Genomic DNA, 9,497 nt, shown 5'->3' with positions numbered 1-9,497 from the left:
GCTCCGTCTGTGAAATATTACCATCAGCAGCGCGTAGCGGCGGTTCAACAACGAGAACAGAACCATCGTCTTACACAGCCAGCTCGTTGACTTAAATTATTTTTCCGATTATTTGTTTAGCTTTCTGACCGTGATGCTAATCTGGGTGAGTGTTTGTAGCTGTGCTGCTGCTGAACAACAAGAGACCGTGATCGGGGTCGGCGATCGCCGATCATAAACTTTTTCACAGAACTGATTATGATAGGCCAGAGGTTCCCAAACTGTGGGGCGCGCCCCCTAGAGGGGGCGCCGTGCCATTGCAGGGGAGGCGCGGGAAGCCGTCTGGATGAAAAAAACAAAAAAATGAAAGCTGTATGCGCTGGTATACCTTGAATGGCCAACTCTCTTATTTCTCTGTCAGTTTGATACAGTAGGGGCTACATGTCTCATATCTGTGTCCTCTGTCACTTTTATCAGCAGTTAAAACGGTTTAATCCGTTGTTAACATGTGGTAACCTTTCCGAGCCGCCTTTAAATACGACGCTGGGTTTACACCTTTGCGGCAGTGAAGGAGACCTGCTGCAGTTGCTGCTGTTGCTGTTGCTGCTGCTGCTGCTGTTGCTGCTGCTGCTGTTGCTGCTGCTGCTGCTGCTGTAGCTGCTGCTGCTGCTGCTGTAGCTGCTGCTGCTGTAGCTGCTGCTGTTGCTGCTGCTGCTGCTGCTGTAGCTGCTGCTGCTGCTGCTGCTGTAGCTGCTGTAGCTGCTGCTGCTGTAGCTGCTGTAGCTGCTGCTGTAGCTGCTGCTGCTGTAGCTGCTGTAGCTGCTGCTGTTGCTGCTGCTGCTGCTGCTGCTGCTGCTGTAGCTGCTGTTGCTGCTGCTGTTGCTGCTGCTGCTGCTGCTGTAGCTGCTGTTGCTGCTGCTGCTGCTGTAGCTGCTGCTGTAGCTGCTGCTGCTGCTGCTGCTGCTGCTGCTGCTGCTGCTGCTGCTGCTGCTGCTGCTGCTGCAGCTGCTGCTGCTGCTTCTGCTGCGCGGAGCTGCACATGTGTGTTAGAATCATGGCAGCAAACCAGCAAATAACTTTTCACAGTTTTTCCCCCAAACTAACAGACTGAGTTGAGTAAAGCTGTTGGATGCAGGTAAAGTTAGCTAAAAGATGACTAGTTAATATCAATACATCACCTTAAGCTTCTTAACAAGTAGCTTGTAGGCTACCAATGTTGTCTATGTTCAGCTATGATTTATTTCGCCCCAAAAAAAGTTGGTCCCCCCCCTTGTTCGTTTGGAGCCAGGACTCCAACAAGAACAAGGAGTCTCTAAGAATCCACCCCCTTCGCTCACACACATCATTCAACCAGACAGTAAGCCATAGGGGGGCCCAGAAAAAGTTTGGGAACCACTGTGATAGGCCGAGTTGATTATGACCTCTACTGACTGAACTGGTTACAGGTCTGAGACAAATACAGACCATACATTGCCCATGTGCACTCACTGTTAAATTAATGAGGACATACTAATGAATAGCCATTAATATTTATCTTAATGTTAGGTAAATGTAATCCTATCAACTATCAAGCTGCAGTATAGTGTAGCATTTATGATGCTGCACTCATGTTAAAATGAGGAAATCAATTTTTATCAGAAAACCTAAAGATAAAACTTGGAGAATCAGGGTTGATTTAACACCAGAGACAGAAAAATAGAGTAAAAGGTGATTTATACTGTAGATGGAAAAATAATTTATAATTTATACAGGATAAACTTCCATCAAATAACTGGTTCAATCTTCCATTAACCACAAATATTTCCAAATAAATTGATGATTACATTCATTCAAAAATGTCCACATGCTGATAAAGATTCTGCACAAATATATGGGGGGAGAGAAAAAGAGGAGGGGAAGGGGTGTGGTAAAACATTGATCCAACATTTATCAGACATCAGCATTTCATTCATTAGATTTCAACCATAAAACATTTTTGATGTTGATTCAATGACACAGTTTCAACATTAGTCATTTGGCTAGAGGTGGATGATTGTTTGATGGTTGATCCACCATCATTTGTCGACTTCAACCAAAGACTTTCTGACTATAGTTCAATGTTGAATCACCATCGTGTGTTTTCTGGGGAGGTTGTTAGCAGGACTCTGGAGAATCTGACTGCACTGAGGTGATTCAGCTGCTGGATTGAAGTGTGTTGGACCAGGGAGACATTAAGAGCTGCAGGACCAGGATCGCCCAGCCCTGCTCTAGATGATTGATTTTACTCATCTGATTATTTCTGCTGTACTGACCCTGAGGCAAAAATGCCTCACTAATAAAATATTTAGCATAAAGAAAATCTAATAGATGTTATTGACATTCAATTAATGAGTCACATCAAAGTTCTTAGAAGTTTGATTCTGGAGAGGAAAAAGTGGAAAATGTTTTATATGTTGCTTTTAGCCAAAAACTAAAACATCCTTTCGACTCACCACTAAAACCAACCTGGTTCAGTAACTAGAGCACGTTGTAATAAAGACAAAGAGCGACTGTTAACAGGTGGAACCAGTTGGCTGCAGGCTGCTCAGTCTGGCTAACGGTGAAGAAGGAGGGACATCTGGATGGAGGTCGTGAGAAACCAGGCGAGTTTCTCTGCCTCAGCTTTAACAGGTCTGGACAGGTAAACCAGCAGATGTAGGAAACTCAATGTTAGGCTGGAAGCACATCTCCCTCCTCTCAGGGGGGGACGGAGAGAGATAAATAGTCATAAAGTCATAAAGTTCTATTCTATTCACTTTTGTTTTCATATTTAATTTTTGAGGAGAAATATTCCCATCTGAACACTGACATCTATGATTTATTAAGAGGGAAAATGATTGATACAGATTCATAGGATAAAATTTGCACCAAAAGTTGGATTAAAAAGAAAAAATAAATCTGCATTTTAGAGCATTTTAAACATTTCAATACTGGAATAAACTAAAACAGATAATACATGCTACTGAAACACATCTTATAGTCTGCTTAAGTTTTTCTTTTTAAATCTGATACATGTGGAAACATGTTGGTTCCGTCTGATTTTCTTCAGCAGTGAAACAGGAAATGCAGCGTTTGAGTTTTTACTTTCTCTTTCAGCTGAGCGTGAAGCAGCAGCTCTGATTCAGACTCAGAGACTAAAACCAGTTAAACTCCTGGATTAAACCAGTTAAACTCCTGGATTAAACCAGTTAAACTCCTGGATTAAACCAGTTTATCTCCTTTTCCCTGGTGGATCTGCAGAGATTCTCCGGAGCCTCCAGGACGGATCGGTACCAACAGACTGAAGGTGAGCCGACTGTCAGCTGGTCTGACTGCAGCAGGAGTCTGATCTCTGTTTGCTGCTTTTGAATCCTTCAGAAACAGAATCATCAGGTTTTCACTCAGATTGGATCAGGTTGGTGAAGCAGCAGGAAGGAAGACAGACATTTTAGACTCTGTCACTCAGCCGGCCGCCATTTTGAATCGGCTCCACTTGTTCTGAACACCGACCCGTTACTTTGTTTGAGCCTTTTGGTAGATAGTTATATAGCAGACAGGCAGATGAAGTTTACACCTCATAATATCTGTTTATTACTGAAACGTTACCCGACAACAACACTGCTGTCAGACCAGGAAGTACAGAAACATTCATGTTTCCTGGAGCTTGTTGGAGTCACTTGTTGTCTATTTTGCAGATGATTTAAGATCAGAAAAACCGGAGCCTGTTCAGTTTTTTACTCTCTAACATGGCCACACCTAAACCAGGTGAGTAACATTTTCTAAAGCAGGAAGCGGATCATTCAGCCTCTGCTGCCCTCTAGTGGTTGAACTCAGTGGGTTTAAATATGATGAAAAGTGTTTGCTGTTCTGCTAGGTTTGTTTCTCTATTGTTATTTTGTGAATCTGTTTCTGTTCAGTGTTTTGTTTGACGCTTTTATGAGACATTGAGTGTTTTTGCATAAAAAACAAAGTTTCTCATTAATCTGATGGTTATTTTCATTCTGATGGTTCTGTTGCACAAAGTTAGTCTTTCATATAATTTGCATTATGCAGCATTATCTGATAATTTCCCTTCTGGATGCTATAAATTACATGTATGAAAAATATTATCAATCAATCACATTTTATTTGTAAAGCACATTTCAGCAGCAAGGCATTTCAAAGTGCTTTACATAATTTAAAACAAAAACACAGAGTGGTGTAACATGGAATAATAGGATTGCCACTTTTCAGAGATCAAAATAAGGGACACCCACCACAGCACGCGTCACCCTACTCATGAGGTGGGATGTCCCCTGCAGTGATGGACATTATTTTATGGCGGTGTTTTTTGTTTTTAAAAAGTGATTCATAGAGCAATTGTTCGTGCAGAGTTCAGTTAGAGTACAACAAAATTGTACTCTAACTGACGTCAAAGTAGCATATCTTGAACACGTTTACATTAAGCAAGTGTAAAAAAATAAACTACTCAAGTACTGAGTAATTGATTATAACACCTGATTTAATATTCAAAATGTGTCCTCAGACAGCCAGTTATGTGAACATTGTAGCATTGTAAAGAGTATTACCAAAATATTTATACCAATAAGTCGTTAGCTTTGAAGGCTGGTTTAGCTTAGAAAAGAATGAAACAAACAAAAAAAAGATATATTAAGTGAGCCAAAGACCCACTTGCGTCTCCAGAGATCCAGGCTGCAGATCCCTGGCAGATGGAAAGTCTGATCCTATACAGTAGCTAAAAGTGCAGCACTATAATTTTAATACACTGTTAAAGTAAAATTGTGAAGGTTAAAAAAATCCACCACTGAATATTAATAAAACGTTTATTTAGTATAATTTATTTGGCCTTTGTTTGTCCCTGTCTAGAACCGCCGCTGGCTGCAGGTCTGTCTGGTGCATAATAAAATAAAATAAAACATACAGAAAGCATCAACAAATCTTCTAAAGTAGGGAATATTGATGTATTTACTGTTAAAATCTATTTGTATGATTTGATCTTTAAATGACCACTTATATTATTTTGGTTGATATTATTATTCATTAAATAACCAAATAATCAAACTAATATCGTCGACTAAACGCACAACAAGAAACTGAATCAGTAATAAAATGCTCTGTACCATATAGGCCTCAGAAGATGATTGAGGGATGAAGAGTTGCTGGTGTAAGCTTCTTTAGGTTCTGAGTCTGACGGGTTTGTAGTTCTTCTCCTGATCCTTTGTATCATACACCAGCATACCGTGACACGACGGGCACATTCTCATTAAATCGCCTTTATACATCCTAACATTATTTAGCCTGGGATTTGCGTCTTCCCTCTTTGTATCTTTATTAGAGGTTTTGCTTCTAAGGAAGGAGGAGTATCGGATAGAGGACGTTTTAAAAAAATGCGAGCTGAGAGCAGCTCACTGTGACTGCGTAGTGTCCGTCTCTAGGCAACCGACGTAACAACAGCGCGAGTCTGTAGCATTTCTACATCCCGCCACGACAATTTAGCTGACCTTAATATTTCCTGTGTTTTGTTTTGGTCATTATTGTTGCACTTAGTGTTGATATGTGTGTAATAGGCGTGTCTATCGGGCCTTTTTAAAAATATAGAACACATCGTGTCCCGTATTGATTCAATACGGGTCGCAATATTTAACAGCCAAATATGGGGTGATTCCGTATTTTAGCATTTTACGGGATGGATGGTAACCCTATTGAATGATCAAAAAATAAATGAATCATTAAAACCTGCACCCCTTTTTTAACCCTTAGAACTTTAGTTGACACACAGTAAACCCGCACTCTAACCCTAATTTAGCCATAAGCAACTCTAAACAGGTGGCATTCAGTGTTTCAGCTGTTTTACAGTTTTCTGGAAGTTTGTTCCAAATCTGTGGTCCATAGAAACTGAATGCTGCTTCTCCTCGTCTGGTTCTGGTTCTGGAGATGCAGAGCAGAACCAGAACCAGAAGATCTGAGGGGTCCAGACGGTTGGTACAGCAATAACAGATCTTTAATGTATTGTGGTGCTAAACTGTATAGTGATTTATAAACTAAACAGTATTTTAAAGTCTATTCTCTGAGTTACAGGGAGCCAGAGGAGGGACTTTAAAACTGGAGTTATGTCTCTATCTTCCTGGTTTTAGTCAGAACAGCTGCAGCAGCTTCTGGATCAGCTGCAGCTGTTTGATTGATTTATTAGTCAGACCTGTGAAGACGCTGTTGCAGGAATCAATGCGGCTAAAGATAAACACATGAATGAGTTTCTCTAGATCTGAGACATCAAGTCCTCTAATCCTAGAGATGTTCTTCAGGTGATAGAAGGCCGACTTTGTGACTGTCTTAATGTGGCTCTGAAGGTTCAGGTCAGAGGTCATCACTACTTCCAGTTTCAGGCTGATCGCTGGTTTTTAGTTGTAATAACTGAAGCTGTGCATTGATTCTGGTTTGCTCCTCTTTAGGTCAAAAGATAATAACTTTAGTTTTGTTTCTGTTCAGCTGGAGAAAGTTTTGGCTCATCCACTCATTGATCTGTTTGGATGGGGTCAAAGGTCACCTGGTGACATCGTGATGTAGAGCTGTGTATCATCCGCGTAGTTATGGTAGCTGATCTTATTTCCTGTTATAACCTGAGCATATAAATATTGAATAGAAGGGGTCCTAGGATTGAACCTTGGGGTACCCCACATGTGACCTTTGACCTCTCTGATGAGAAGTTTCCGATTGAAACAAAGAAATCTCTGTTCTTTATGTAAGATTCAAACCAGTGGAGCACTGGACCGGAGAGTCCGACCCAACTCTCCAGTCGATTCAGTAAAATGTCCTGATCAACACTGAGGTCCAACAGAACCAGAACGAGTACTGTGGTTCTCCCACAGTCTGTATTTATATGGATGTCATTGAACACTTTGACTAGGCCGTCTCCGTGCTGTGGTGAGCACGAAAACCAGACTGGAAGGAGTCAAAGCAGTTTGTTATTGTTAGGAAGTTATTTAATTGTTTAAAAACTGCTTTTTCAATAATTTTGCTGATGAATGGGAGGTCAGAGGTCAGAGGTCGGCCTGTAATTCTGCAGTAGTGATTTGTCCAGATTGTTCTTTTTTATCAGTGGTTTGATAACTGCTGTTTTCAAAGCCTGGGGGAAAACACCTGAAGAGAGCGATGAGTTACTATTTGGATCAGATCATTAGCAACGACAGGCAGGACTTTCTTAAAGAAATGTGTGGGTAGGACATCCAGACAGCAGGAACCGGAGCTTAATTGACTTATAATTTCTTCTAGGGTTTTATAATTTAGTAGTTGAAATTGGGTCATTTTTCCTGCATTTGTTTTGTTTGGGCCCAGCATTGGTACTGACTTTGGAGTGGATGTGCAGATTAATCCTCTGATCTTTTGAATTTTCTCTAAAAAGAAATTGGAGAACTTGTGTTTTACATCACTAACATTTAATTTGTAAGAGATTTTTCATAGTTATTAATATCATGCTTTGACTGAAAATTGTATTATCTTGTTTTAGAATTAATTTAGTTAATGATGAATGTATTTGAAATTATATTATTTCTGACTATATTAGAATCAAATGAAAATGTTGGGTTTTTGGAGATAACTTTTCATTGAATTAAAATACAGTATTAAAGGTTTGTTCCTGGCAGAGCGGGAGAGTAACCAGAATTTCACAGCTACCTGTGAAATTCATTTATGCACAGGTAGCTGTGAATAAATGGGCCAAGATGGCTCTACAGCCATCTTGGCCCAGATGGCTGTAGAGCTGCAGGAGGCCGGATACTGTTAAGAAAATAAATTTTAAATAAGTTAGTTTTAGAATTTATCATGACTTGATTGAAATAGCTTAATATAGTTTTAAAATTTATAACATATTCTGACCTATTGACATATATTTTACTGTAGTTAAAGCAGATTGTTTGCCAAGACCTCTGATCTGCTCTTTGTCTGTTGGGAAACAATCAGTAGGAAGTTCTAGCTTTTCACACTGATCTGTGAAAGACATAAACCACCATGAATTCGGAGAGTCTGCTTCCACCTTATTTAACAAAAGGTGTTTGATCTTGTGAACAAATTGCTGGACTTTTTCTAAATTTAAAAGGGCCAGAGATGCCTTCCAGTTGGTCAAGTAGAGATACGCCTTATTTGAATACATTAAAGAGGAAAACACACCTACAGGTATAAAAGTTTGTGCACAAGAAGATTCTGGGTTCGATTCCCGGCTTGGGGTCTTTCTGCATGGAGTTTGCATGTTCTCCCTGTGCATGGTGGGTTTTCTCCGGTTTCCTCCCACAGTCCAAAAACATGACTGTCAGGTTAATTGGCCTCTCCAAATTGCCCCTAGGTGTGAGTGTGTGTGTGCATGGTTGTGTGTCTCTGTGTTGCCCTGTGACAGACTGGCGACCTGTCCAGGGTGACCCTGCCTCTTGCCCGGAACGTTAGCTGGAGATGGGCACCAGCAACCCTCCCGACCCCACTGAGGGACAAGGGTGAAAGAAAATGGATGGATGGAAATAATTCAGAAAAAGCTGATTTTATTTTACTTCTGCACCAGCTCTTTCTCCAATGACATCCTTGATATTTCTCTGTCTTCTTGTCTCAGGTAACAATGTTTGTATCTGTGTTTCTCCAGTTTCCTGTTCTATTTTATACTTTCTTCTGATTGGATTAAATTCTGTAATTCTGTGACGTCAACATGCATTGTTGTGTTTTTGTCCCCACATGTGGCCACGCGAGAGAACCCGGGATCAACAAGGAAGAATCAGAGCCAGAGTTTTTGCTAAATTTTTAATTGTATAAAAAATTCTTCCTTAACAAGAGATAGAAGCTCATTCAAGTCCGTAAAGAAACCTTCCTCATATGTTGGGGTTTTGTATAAAGTTAGTGTCAAACCTTGTTTGTGGCCTTTTACCTCAATTCCAAGATATTCAAAAGACACACAATTACCCAAAGAAATTTGACTACAGTTCATGGTATTCTTAAATATTGAAGCCACGCCTCCTCCTTTTTTGTGTTTTCTATTTTCACTTTAAAAAATTGTACTGATTCTAGGTGCTGATTCAATTAGTATGATTGATTCATTATTGTCATTCAGCCATTTTTCTGTCAGAAATAAAACATCAATATTATGCTCAGTGATGAAATCATTAATTAATAGAGCTTTTGCACAGAGAGATCTGGTAATTAAAAGAGCCAGTTTAAGTGACTTGGAGGCTGACAGTTATTCAGTCTGAGGTTCCTTTAGGCTGGGGATCAGTCTGACGTTTGAATTAAGCTGCTTTTTGTATTTCTGTTTTTTGTAACTGTTCTTGTAGTGATCCGGACAGGTATTGTCCTACTATGCAATGTTGGGAGGCCAGACACATTCTGGTGGAAGACGGGTGTAAAGATAATATCTGGACCTCGGTCTCAGACCTCAGAAACGCAGAGTGCTGGATCCTCAGGGAGGTCAGAGGCAGGTGGCGTAGATGAAGTGAGGCCTGCTATGTTAGCGCTAAGGAGAGTCGTGCCGAGGCAAACCTGTTGCTCCA

The 9,497-nt window shown here is 40.5% G+C and overlaps 1 protein-coding gene across 1 annotated transcript in view; it reads left to right on the top strand.

The window, feature by feature from the left end:
* Window positions 1-3,119: 3,119 nt before the first annotated feature.
* LOC103470786 (GTPase IMAP family member 8-like) overlaps window positions 3,120-9,497 on the top strand; it is a 33,883-nt gene continuing 27,505 nt past the window's right edge. Inside the window, exon 1 of the mRNA XM_008419452.3 lies at window positions 3,120-3,283. The gene's annotated coding sequence lies outside the window, so the exon portion shown is untranslated. The remainder of the gene's footprint in view (window positions 3,284-9,497) is intronic.

The sequence above is a fragment of the Poecilia reticulata genome, chromosome 9, assembly GCF_904066995.2.
Source record: "Poecilia reticulata chromosome 9, P_reticulata-male-v2, whole genome shotgun sequence".
NCBI classification, from domain to species: Eukaryota; Metazoa; Chordata; class Actinopteri; order Cyprinodontiformes; family Poeciliidae; genus Poecilia; species Poecilia reticulata.
This window is presented reverse-complemented; position numbering and strand designations above follow the sequence as displayed.